Raw genomic sequence first — 14,005 nt, 5'->3', positions numbered from 1 at the left:
AGCCTAATTAACTAATTTGATAGCTTTATGTATGTAAATTGCCATAACAGAAGAAGGGAATATGCAAGATGGGGTGGGGGGAAGTGCAGGCAGTCTGTCCTTGTCCTATAATGCCCTTTTATTAAGCAGATCTGTATGCTACTGGGGTTTCTGAGGCGAGTCTGTGGCCTTGTAATTTTTAACAGGGGGATCTGTATGGAGACAAGGTCTTTAAGCGTTTAGCAGCTAATCTAGCCACCATCTTAGGAGGATGAGACCTGTTCATTATTCAAAGATTTATTAATTTGGTACACTAATGACCTTTAAAAATCAGATTTGGGAAAATAAAAAAATTCTCATCCAATCAGCCTAGAGACCAATGGTAGGATACATAATGCCACCAAATTTTTTTTATCCTGTAGACACCTGCGTATGTATTATTGTAAAGTTCTAATAAGTTTATATTTATATAAAACACAGCCATGTACAAACATATTTACCATATATTTATCCATTAATATTTAAGTATTAGCCTATTAAACATACTACTTGTATAAGTTATATTAAAATGTTACTTTAAGTCACACAAAACTTACTTAATATATACTTATTTATTTGGTAAATATATAATAAAATATTTATTTTTTAAATTAAACCAACTGAAATTTATGGTATTCAGCTGTCTTTGACTTATAAAATTGTCATTCTCTGCGATTCAATATGCTGTATATAAAAATAAATGTAATTTCAGTTTATATATATTCATTAAAACTAAAACTTGGGATTGTTTTTCTATGATCATGAATTTGATGAAAGCTATGGATTTGTCCTTAGAAAAATTTACAGTGATATAAAATTTTGCCTATAAATATAGGGTGTTTACCACTTTCTGATGAGCATCATATAATTTATCCACTGTCTCTTAACAATCTTCATGCGTTGTATGAGACTGTATAGAAAGGCAGACAGCAGAGAATGAAATGATGTATGGGTGATTCGCTGGCCGAAGGGAGGGTTGTGAGGAAAACAGACTAGGACCTAAGCCTAGGTCTAGGCATAGGACCCACAAGGATTTCTAAATGGCCGCTTTGGAAGAAAAACTACAATCTAAGGATATTAGAGTCTATTCTCTGTATAATTAATGACCCGTCCCCCACCCCGCTTTGGCCTCTTGTGGCTTCTTTCTTTAAGGCCTGAGTTTTCTTTTGGCGAGGAAAGCAAGAACAATTGCTTTATAAGACCTCCAAACTGTAGACTGTAGACTGAATTTCATCTCTGTCTTAAATCCGCCAATTTTTCCTAGTGTGTTATTTCTTCCCTGAGACCATTTCCTTGGCAATCAGAGTAAACCATGGGCATGAACCTAAATAAGGCACTCTAGGAAAACCTAGGAGAGAGTGATGAGCGCCCAAGATAAAAATCTTTGAGAGTTAGTTTACCTTGGAAGAGTAAATAATGTAATGGGCTCTTTCAGTTTAAACAGCTCTTAAAGACCGCCCATCTCCATCCACCTCTTTGAAATGCATGGTGACAACACATTGATATTGCCGAGGTTAATGAGTGACTGATTAACAACAGAGAGCACATTTGCAGGCAAATGAGCTGTAATAATTGTTGCAGGAACTCCTTTGAAGAAAATGTTTTAAATAGGCTTATAAAGGCTCTTGAAATGGCTTCTTCACTCACTCCATCCCCACAAGCTGCACCCTATTCCTTTATTTTTGCCTTCTGTGCTTTTTCTAGGATGGTGAAAGAGAAAACTCCATCAAGCTTTCCCTGAATAATCTAAAAAGCAGTACTTGTTCATCCAGTCTAAGTTATTTCAGGTAATTCCTATAGACAGAAAAATAAAAACAAAAAACAACCAAGCAAGCAAACAAAAACCTAGGGAAAGGTCCAATAAGAACCGTAATCATACATACAGTCTCTTTAACTCGGTGGAATTAATGTTTTGCTGCTTTGATTTGTAGTTTAGGTTTGCTAATTTAGAAACCATGAGCTAGAACTTCAAATCCAGAAAGGCTCAAGCCTATTTTCCTGTGCCTCAGAAAAGGAGTGTGGCATTTATTTAAAACAGTGAAAATGATAATATTATGTTATTTTTATATTCAGGTATAACATGCATGGAGTTACAAAATAAGAGTGTTTCTCAACTTCTTTTAAACCAACATGCTATTTGTTAACTAGAAGTACTTAACTCCATGGTCCCCAAATTCCATTGAGGATCATCCATGTGATGATTTGGCCATGTGTCATTGCCAAAGTGGCAGAAGCCTTCAAAATTCAGCATGCATCCAAATCACATGAAAGGAAAGGAAAGGAAAGGAAAGAAAAGGAAGGAAAGGAAAGGAAAGGAAAGAAAAGAGAAAAGAAAAGAAAAGAAAAGAAAAGAAAAGAAAAGAAAAGAAAAGAAAAGAAAAGAAAAGAAAAGAAAAAGGTTTGAGGCCCTGCTCCCAGAATTTCTACTTCAGTGGATCTAACAGTTTGCATTTCTAACACATAAAAGTTAATTCAGATTGTGCTAGTCCAAGGACCCTCCTTTGAGATCATTGTTCTTGAATATGGTCAAAATCAGGTAACTTCTCAGGTAGAGATACATACAGCTGGTCCTAACTCTTCCCACCCTCTAACGCACATCCTAACCTTTCCACACACATAGGCAGACATAAGCAGGTCAACTGCTTGGCAGAAACAACCAGCAAATTACCTTGCCATTCTTGTTATGTTCTACGGTTTTCTTTTTATTTGTGTTTTTAGTCATTCACTTAGTCAACATGCATTTGACAACATCCCGGACCTAGCCATTAAGCTAAGGTCCTGGAGTTACAAAAGTGACTGTTGACAGTCTGCAGTGTGATTAAGGACCTTACTGAAAGAAAGCACTGCCATCCTGCAAAAGGAAGCCAATAAATTCAGGTGCCTCAAATCAATAGAATCATTATGGCACCAAAAAAATGGGGATACAGTGATCAAACTTGACTAATCTACATACTGTCTTCATGTATTTTTCTTTTAATTCCTTCACTTTAAAAATGTGTTAAATCTATTCTAAAGGTGATCATTATATCCTTACCACAAAAGTTAAAACAGTGCAACTTCCCATGAATAGATGGTAACCAAAAATAAGTAAAGACATCTACAACAAGACAAGTCTGTTAAATTCTGGCTTTGACCTGCAGAAAGGTCTGTGCCTGGGGCTTTCTTAGTGAAAAAAGGGAGATTAGCCAACGCTAGGATGATGTAAAAGACATTCTAGCAAGACATGGAAATGTTCATTTTGATGTTGAAAGAAAACAGGGAAAGGGAGAATTTTTCATTATGTAATTTGCTGTTATTTATTGCTATGTCGAGTATGCTATCTCTAATTATATTAGGACCACTAGTATGATTCATCTCCCTTTTCCAGAAAATAAATAAATAAATAAAACTCAGCTAGAAAGAGCAGCTAAGAGCAAGCAAAATGGGGTTGACAGACTAGACTGATAGTCTTAAGCCACTAAGAGACTGAGATAGCCAAGGTGAGCAGGATGTGTCAAAATGTGATGTACATGACAGAAAGATGGACTTGTAGAATGAATTGGGTCATCTTTATGGACTCACCTCAGCTCATCTGCATTGCCCAAGCTTGGAAGGGTACATTTGAATCTAATATGTTTTGTTTTTCAGTTTTACTGAGATATAATTAGCATATAACATTATATTAGTTTAAGGTGTACAACATAATGATTTGATATATGTATATATTGTGAAATGATCACCACAATCAAATTAGTCTCCTCGTACAGTTTTTTCCCTCTGTGATGAGACCTTTTAAGATCTATTATCTTAACAACTTTCAAATATTGTTAACAATACTCACTTATGCTATACATTACATCTTCCAAACTGATTAATCTTATAACTGAAGGTTTATACATTTGACCACCTTCATCTGTTTCTCTCATCTCCCACTCCTTGCCTCTGGCACCCACAAACCTTCTCTCTGTTTCTGTTTAGTTTTTAGATTCCATATTTAAGTGAGATCATCCAGTATTTGTCTTTCTCTGTCTGACTTATTTCATTTAGCATAATGCCTTCTCCATTTATCCATGTTATCACAAATGCCAAGATTCCATTATTTATTATGGCTCAGTAATATTCCATTTTACATATGTCATATATATAATATAAATACTTAGTTACTTTTTCCTTAATTAATTATTTAATTTATTAATATTTATTTAATATTTGTTTATTTACTATTTATTTAATTGTATATAAATTATATATATGTGTGTATACACACACACACACACACACACACACACACCACATTTTCTTTATCCATTTATCCACTGTTTCTATGCCCTGGCTATCTATTGTAAATAAATCACATTGTAAATCAAATTGTAAATAAATCCGATAAATCAAATTATGAATTCGATTCTAATGCTCTTAATGCAAAACGATGGCCAGCGTTTCATGGGAAACTTATTAACAAGTATTTCAAAGGATGTTCTCATTATCTGGAGTATCTGTCTTACTACTGCATGAAAGTGGAGTTAGAGCAACAATATTAGGAGTCATATCTTATTATAATGACTGTTTATGTGATCCATGCTTCTGATTGGAACTGGAGAATATCATATCCTGCCAGAAAGTACCCATGAGTGCAATTAACACCTTAGCTAGGCAGGAAAGTTAAAGGAATCAACTTCTTTTCTTGGCCACTAATGAAAATTGCGAGTTGAACATAGAATGAGAAAACAAGTTTGGCATCAAAATGGGAAGAGTAGTCACTGACAAATAATACTCTATCACTCTACCTCTAACACCAGACCGTATAAATTAAATCCATATTTACTGGAGTGAAGTAAGAAGAGAGGGAGGAGGCATAAAGAAGAACAAGAAGAACGAGAAGGAGAAGAACAAAAGAACAAGAAGAACAAAAACAAGAAGAAGAAATAAAACTTATTTTTATACAAATTTTTCTAATTCTGACATACATCATCTCAATTTATTTTTAAACTGATTTACCAAATAATGAAATTTAATCCCAGAGAGTAACTTAATTTACATAGGTCACCTTGTCCATTGGTGGCATAGTCATTATTTGAAGCCAGTTCTGATTCTCAGCCCCTGTTCAATGATAATTAGCTGTAATAATTATAGTATAATAATAATAATAATGACAATAACTTCTCTAGAGTACTTACTATGAACTAACTCTTTTACATGAATTACTTAATCCTGACAATGTAGGAGTTGAGTATTATTATTTGTTTCCTCATATTATAGATGAGAAAATGATGCTCAAAGAATTTAAGTAATTTTCCCAAAGTTATATAACTAATAAATGGCAGATCTGGCATTATACACAGGCTCATTTTAGTTTTGTGAACTTTGGAGTTCTTATGTGTCTGTTCTCAACCATCTTGGATGTATTTTATTTTATTTTATATTTTTTGTACTCATAATTGGAATAGACTTTTTATTTTTTTAATAACTGTTTCTTTTTTTATATGAAGTTTATTTTCAAATTGGTTTCCATACAACACCCAGTGCTCATCCCAGCAGGTGCCCTCTTCAATGGCCATCACCCACTTTCCGCTCCCTCCCACCCCCCATCAGCCCTCAGTTCATTCTCAGTTTTCAAGAGTCTCTTATGGTTTGGCTCCCTCCCTCTCTTTTTTTTTTTCCTTCCCCTCCCCCATGGTCTTCTGTTAAGTTTCTCAGGATCCACATAATAGTGAAAACATATGGAATTTATCCTTCTCTGTATGGCTTATTTCACTTAGCATAACACTCTCCAGTTGTATTTTAAAAGAATATCTAATTCCTAGAGACAGACCTCGTTACAGAACAAGTATCAGCTGATAATGATCATCTGCACCTCCAAGAACCTAAGCTTTAAAGTTCCCTTTAAGTCACTTGGGGCATTATCCCCTGTCTCTCCCTCCCACTGTCAGATACTCAGGGAGGCATTAACTCCTCTCATTAAGTGAATTCCTGCTAGGGGGTTAATAAGATGTTGTTATTGCTTCCTAACATCATTTGCAGGCAGTATTTGCATGTAAGAGTTTTTATTTCCTGATCTCCAAGCAAACAGCTTCAGGTACTCCTAACTTGGTGGGGAATGTTCTCTTGTATTCCCTGTATTCCTTCTGTGAAGTCAGTTCCAAAAAGTAGGCTCTTAACCTTCTGCCTACCATACCATGACCAAAACACTTAAAAGCCCTACAAAACCTGACTTCTTACTTTTAACATACCTAGCTCCAACTTATAACAATTGTATTGCTTTTTTAAAATATTTGATTTTTAAATAATCAAGGACTAAATGAAAATACCATCTGGTACAAAAAAAAAAAAAAACGCTTTAAGATTGACATCCTATAATTTCATTCTTCCAAAGGTAATATTTTTATGCCGGGGTGTGTGTGTGTGTGTATGTGTGTGTGTGTGTGTGTGTGTGTGTGTTTTATTTTCCCTAGACCATTTTCTACTCATTTACATGAATCTATGTACCCATAGAAAATATACAGTATTGTTTGTTGTGATTTTCACATAAGTTGTATCATAGAATATACATCTTTATCATGTGTATATTTTTTCCTATTCTTAAGTAAATGTGTTAAGAAATCTTTACGTGTATTTTGGGGATCCTGGGTGGCTCAGTCGATTAAGCGTCTGACTTCAGCTCAGGTCATGATCTTGCGCATGTCTGTGCTGACAACTCAGAGCCTGGAACCTGCTTTGGATTCTGTGTCTCCCTAGCTCTCTACCTGTCCTCACTCATGCTCTCTCTCTCTCTCTCAAAAAATAAATAAGCATTATTTTTTTTAAAAGACACTTTTCACATACATAGTTTTTACCTCATTCTTTTAAGTACTGTCTGGCCTTCTGTAATTTGAATATGCTATAATCTAGCCATTGTCTCACTGATGAATATTTGGGCTGATCACAGTCTTTTACTATTATAAATGGAGTTGCAGTGAGTATTCTTGCCCAGCACATGCTTGTCCATTAGATCCTCATCCATTTATACAAAGTTTCTTCTAGGAATGATATGGAGGAGTGAGATTCTGGATCATGGGACATGCAGGTTTCAAATTTCAATCACTGGCATCCAATTGCTTTCCTAATTGGTTGTTCCAATATTTACTCCCACTCACCACATAAAAGAGGGCGTATTTCCACCACCCTCAGAAGCACATGGTATTTTCAAACGTCTTCTACATTCTTGTGAATATTCTGAAGAAAGGGAGGGAGTGTGGGGGGCAGAGAAGAATAACAGAAGATTAAATAGACTAGTGTTGCCCTAATTGCCTGTATTAGGGCTGTGATTCGGAAAGGGAGAGGCTCGGTTGGTCTGAAATATAACCCTTTTAACTTCATCATTTAGCATATTCCAGGCTTTTCACCTCGGTTGCCACTTCAGAGCCTGTCTCATTTATCTCTGCTCTCTCTAACATTAGCACCCATGGAAAAAAGACTCCATGAGCTGGGAGGACCTGACAGTACAGCTCAGTTGAAATGCTAGAGACAGAATTCTGTAATGCCAAAGGAGGTATACTGTGCCTCTGATTATTTAAAAGTTAACTTTTTGCTTTTCCGGGAAATACAATCAAAATGAGTTGTACACCACCACCACCCCCCCCCCCAGAACACCCTCTCCCCTCCCCACCCCCAGGCAGCTCCTAAGGAATTAATCACCAGCTGAGGTTAATGAGTCCCCACTCCGCTCTGGGCCATCAACTCTCCCAGCTGGCCGTTAATCCCCTAGAAATGCCCCACGCCTTGGTAGTTACTCCTTAATTATGGAAGGCATTAAGGACCAGGAGGGAATCCTGAGCCAAATGAAAAGGCCATTTTTCACTGGTGCTCAGCGTAGGCCACTTCAAGTCCAGGTGGCACCAGGAGACACGACCACACTGCGATTAAACCAACTACTTCCAAGGAGGGGTCATCAATCTCTATTTTGTCCTTTGATCATCCAAATTCAAGGAGGCTATTCAAGGCTACCATAGGTCTGAGACCAAGCAAATAACTTGTGTCTAATGAATTCTTGATTAAACTGCCTGAGGACCAATACTTTGGACTCATTCAAGCCAGAGACAACTTTATCTCATGTCTGGGAGGAGTAAGTGGTTGTCTATATGGTTTGATTTTTAAAAGGAGTCAAGGAATTCTCCTATTCTCCCATCTATTTATCCCTACTCACCCATGTCTAAAACTAGTCTGTTAATTATCCCCATGGATCAGAATAGATTTTAGAATGGATTACTCAGAAAACTAGAATTATTTTCCCATTTGACTCACCAAATATCTTTCAGTAGATGGGGCTGAAGGCACTGGTCACTACCATCTTCTTAACCCAAGCAGCATGTATTTTTATCTATTTTTGATGAGGACATTCCAGTGCCTGCAGATATGGAAACTTGTTAGATGAAAGTATTGTTTAACATTAAAATACAGATTTGGGGGAAGGCTGACTAACAAGCATTAACACTTTAGTCTGCATTAAGTTAGTGCAGAACCCAGTCCCAAGGTGCCTGAGGGAGCTGTCAGAGTGAGCCAGAGGCAGTAGAGGGTGAGAGTGGAGAGAGTTGTACAAATGAAGCCTAAAGCAAACTTTACCTGCTTCACCATTTTGTTCCAGTTGAAACATGCCCCATTATTGTTTCTTCTAGTATGAAGGTAACATTGGATTCATTTGAAGTTAATGCCACATCACGCAGTAGACCGACCTTTAAAAGAGGAAGTGCAAAATGAGGCAGTTTACAGAAGTTCTGTCTAGGGCTTTTGAAGATAGAGAAACTGGGCACAAGTGCTGATTCTGTTCCTTACTTAAGGTATGACTCTCAGCAAATGCCTCAATACCCTAGGGAAAAATGCTGTCTCCTCTATGTTGCTGTGAAGCCAAAAGAAAATAACGCTCGTCCGTAATTGTGCATAGCGATTCATAGTTAATACTTAATATATGGTATTTATAGACAGATTTAATCCATCATTTAATGAAATATAGCAATCACATTAAAGTGAAATCTTGGAGTTATCTTTGACTTTGACTTTTCTTTTCGTTTGCCCTCTAATCTGTCATAAAATCCACCCTGTGAGTCTGTGCTGCTGCCTCCTGCTTCTGCCAGTGAAACCTCCCAAATCAATCACTCCTCTGGCTCCTCCATTTGGACCACTTAGCAACCTGGTCCAAGCTCGTATTGCTCATGCCTATCCTACTGTTACCCCTCCTTAACTGATCTTCTGGCTTCTTGTGTCTCTCTTCAAAGCTTTCTTCCAAATGGTGGGGTGGAGTTTTGTAACACACTAGGAAGAATCCAGAATTCTTTTCTCTTTACCACTTATCCAAATCTGCCACATCTTGTAAGACTCTAACCCCATCTCTTTCCTGCTCTTGGCCCACAGCACCCTGCCATCTTTGAAATCATATTAGCCTGTATTACTCACGTCACTCATCATACATGTCACATTCACTTGGATTGTCACTTTGCTTTTCTTTTTCTTTTGGTATGTGTGTTTAAGCCTTGTCTCCCCAGTGATGTTGTGCATTCAAGCAATTGCTTACATTTTTAATTCATTGACTCTTCTGTGAGTATTCCTTTTGGCATGTTGTTCATTTTCTAGGCAACACACATGACCCCCTGGTTAAAATAGGAAAGAAAGATGGTCCTTTCTTCATGAAGCTTATGAGTTGAGAGGGAGGTAGACAACATAGATGTCATAGAAATGATCACTCTAATGTTTACATGATTTTAATTTGCAGAAGGAACATACAACAAAATAATCTGAGCTTGAGACTCAGGGAGAGCTTACTTGAAGAAAATATGGGAAAGGAGTTGTCTGGTGAAGAGTTACCTATTTGAGGAGGGTAGTAAGAATAACCCACACAACAAGGACAGAGATACCAAGGGCCAATGGCAAGACAGTGGATTGGAGGAACTAGAAAGGCCCTTGGGACTAGAGTCAGGGAATAATAGAGAAAAGGTGTGAAATAAGGCTGAATAAAGAGATAGCTTATTACAGTGTCTGCAATTTCTCCTAAGAGAAAGGGTATATATTTATTATCTCATGAAGGTTCCATGCCTTCCAGGTGCCTGTTGAATATTTGTTGAATGAATGCCTAAATGAAATTGTGATCTTTATATAAATGCTCTTTGTTCCTTATGTATAACTGGAGAATGAGTAGGAAATCTGGAATGATGTATTGGCAGGGTTTTCAAGGGCTTAGATTTCTGACCCAGCTTCTAGACTGATAAAAATACTATGCATTGTGTGGGAAAATAATGAAATAAATGAAATAAAATTGTGTGGGAAAATAATGAAATAAAGAGTATAAAGCAAAGGGAATGTATTCTACTTAGAAAAAATGATTGAATGTTTTTTTCTGGAAATGAATATTTTAAAAGACGATGTTTCCTTTGCTCTTATTTTTTTTTAATTTGCCAAATAAAATATCTTGAAATCTAAATAAATCCCCACTCCAACTTCTATGGTGACTTTATACAGTGTCTCTATAATGTTCAACATAAATCTTCATGACTTTGCTGCATTTTGTGTCTGGAGCTTAGCTTCTTTAGCAATGAAAACAAAGTTTTACATGACTTGAAAAGAGGTCCTCCTTTAGAATAGACTAGTACTGTTGTGATGAACATAAAAATACTGAAGTATGTAAGTATCTCCCCAAAGGCTAGTGAAGAAGGAAATGTTAAGAATTATTTAACCCTGTTACCTGAAATCATAACACACTTTTTGGTTAAGTCAAGGCAAAATCTTAACTTAGTATCTGCATGTCTCACTCCTTACCTTCCATTCCAGGGTTCTTTATTACACAGAGTGGATATTTCCTCCTTTCCTCCTCCTAAGACATCATCTGGTCGCTATCAAAGATTAAGCTCAGTTCTTTAGTCAGTCCAGGGTGACACATCTATTTAAAGCATTAATGGATAATCAGACTCCTCAGGGAAATTTAATGTGGTTAAATAGTAATAAAAGAACTTTCCAATAGAACATAAACAATACCATAATGAAGAATATTAAATCATATGTTTTGTCACTGAGCCCATTATAGAGCCAATTTAAAATTATAATAAATTTGCATTTGGCACTTGCTAGAGATTGGCAAATTTATTCATGTGAAAAATAGAGAATATAGATTAAATGTCTTTGGATTTCCCCGTTAGGGAGGACTGAAAAATAATCACTCCTGTATAAAGATAACTCTATCTATCTATCTATCTATCATCTATCTTTTATATGTATACAAATATAAAACACACATACATTCTTAATCCATTAAATATGCTTTACTGACTCAAAAGATATATTTTCATGGAGACATTTTAAACACTTGAAAATTAATGACAAGTCACAGAAAAATTAGTGATTTGATTTTTAAATGCCTCTTTCCTCCCAGAAACTGGCTAGCATTTTGTTCCAACACATGATGTATGATGTATGAAGGGGACTGGACAAAGAGAGAAGCAGCATGAGCCAGGAAGAGTGATTCAGAATTGGCTGGTGCAAAAGCCAAAATGCACCCAGACTGTCTCCTCAGCAGCAAACAGGAGACAATCTGGTCACCTTTAAATGACTGGCAACTGTACCCTGCAACCAGTTGCTGGCATAGTGGAGGTGGTTTTTATATCTTTCCCTCCATTTCCTAAAATGTCTCCTGACTTTTTTCTCAAGACAAATGGCAATAATCTTGAACACGCTGCCCACTTTGTGACCTTCTTTTGCCTTCTAAGAAGACAGTACCACAAATTATTACCTCGTTTCAACGTTACTTAGTGATGATGTGGTAATGGCTCCAGAAGAATAGTACGATTTGGTATTTTTCAACAATATTTTTACCCAGAAATTCCACCCCCAAGTACTTGTCATGATGTGTCCTGGTGATGTCCCTTTTCATGTTGCCTATTATATAAAAGATTAGAAATATTTTAAATGTTGAACCATAGGAAATTGGCATGTAGTGATGGAAGTGTTGTACAAGTAAATTTATTGAAATGAAGGATACTCAAAATATATCATTAACAATGAAGGTAGGATATAAAGCAGTGTAAATGCATATACAAATATATATGTGTAAATAGTAATTATAGTTGATATGCAAGATGGGTGACTTTTAGACTTTTTTGTTTTTTGTGTGTTTTGTTTTTATAATGAACGTGTGTCACTTGTATAATCCTGGATTATCTTTTTTTTTCCTTTTTATCCTTTTTATCCTTTTTTCTCTTTAAGTAAATATGTCTAATAGTATTAGAATTTCTCATTATCACAGAAGATAAACTTTTCTTACACAATGTGTTTTTGGTCAGGGTTCTCGAGAGAAACAGAAGAGAGAGACAGAGAGAAAGGGGAGGGGGAGCAAGAGAGGAAGGGGAGAAGAAAGAGAGGGAGAAGAAGAGGGAGCAAACGATTATAAGGAATTGACTTACACCATAATTATGGAGGCTGCTAAGTCCCAGGATCTGCAGCCAGCAAGCTGGAGAGCCAGGGAAGCTGATGGTGCACTTCAAACTCCAGTCCAAGTGTGATGGCCTGAGAACCAGGAGATCCAATAGTTTTAGTTCTAGTCTGAAGGCTGGCAGGCTTGAGACTCAAGAAGAGATGATGTTTCAGTTTAAGTCCAAAGAGAGGATAAAACTGATATTCCAGATTGAAGACAGTCGGGCGAGAGGAATTCCTCCTTACTCTTGGGAAGGTCTATCTTGTTCTAGTCGGACCTTCAGCTGATTGAATGAGGCCCACCCACATTATGGAGGACAATCTGTTTTACCCAGTCTACTGATTTAAATGTTAAACTCATTCAAAGACACCTAACAGAAACACCCAAAATAATGTTTCACCACATATATGAGCACTTTATGGCTCAGTCATGTTAGCATGTAAAAGTAACTATCACGCACAGAATTTCTTAGACTGCCTTTATTTTCCATGTTCTCGACCAGTGAAATATTGTAGATTGCAGAATGGTTTTAATTCAACAACAGAAAATGAAGAAAGAAGTCTCCATACAAGGTAGTTTTTGTGTCACCTATGCTCACTGTATGTAAAATAACATTTTGAATGGTTTGATTCAGAGAGAAGCTGAAGAATTAAGGGATTTTGTGAAATAACTCACATAGTATCTTTCTATTAAGTCATTGTCTTGGGAATAATGGGTGGTTCTCCACTACTGTGATTGGCTTTTTACATTAATCATAGTGGTACATTTCTTGCGTCATCTTTATGGCTTCTGAATAGAAAAATAGTATGAACTAAAAAGCATAATACAAAATCATGAATTTTGTTTTTATTTATTTTGTTTTGGTGGAATAAGTGCCATTATATATATATGTGTGTGTGTGTGTGTGTATATATCTATATACCTATATCTAGATATATACCTATATCTATATTGTCTATATCTATATATCATCATCTATATATCTATATAGAGATTTTGGTTATGATATTGATTCTGATAATTTATTAATTAAATTTGTGTTTTATTTAAATTGGTTTTGATACTTCAACCTTCAAACATTTATTACAAAATTTAATGATTTTTTTTCTTATAATCTACTATTGCTACTTGAACAAATTATGATTTAAATGGCATAAATGTATTATCTGTCACATCTGGAGGTCAGAAATCCAAATAGTCCCAGTGAGTTAAAACCTAGGTATTGGCAACGCTGTATTCCTTTCTGGGGGCTTTAGGGGACCAGTCTGTCTCCTTGTCCTGTCCAGTTTCTAGAAGCCACCCCTATTCCTGGCTTCCTGCCCCTTTCTTCCGTCTTCAAAGAAAGCAGTGTTTCACTTCTCTGTATCTTTCTTTCATAGACACATTTCCTCTTGACTGATTGTCTCCTTTGCCTCCTTCCACTTTTAAGGACCCTCCTGATTACGTTGGGTCCATGGAGATAATTCAGGATAATCTCCCTATTTTAAGGTCAGCGATTAGCAAACTTAATTTTACAATTTTAGTTTTGCTTTGCCGTGTAACCTCAGACACTCACGGTTCCTGGGATTAGGGCTTGGG

This window comes from Panthera tigris, chromosome A1 (genome assembly GCF_018350195.1).
Source record: "Panthera tigris isolate Pti1 chromosome A1, P.tigris_Pti1_mat1.1, whole genome shotgun sequence".
NCBI lineage: Eukaryota > Metazoa > Chordata > Mammalia > Carnivora > Felidae > Panthera > Panthera tigris.
Note: the sequence above shows the minus strand (reverse complement) of the source record.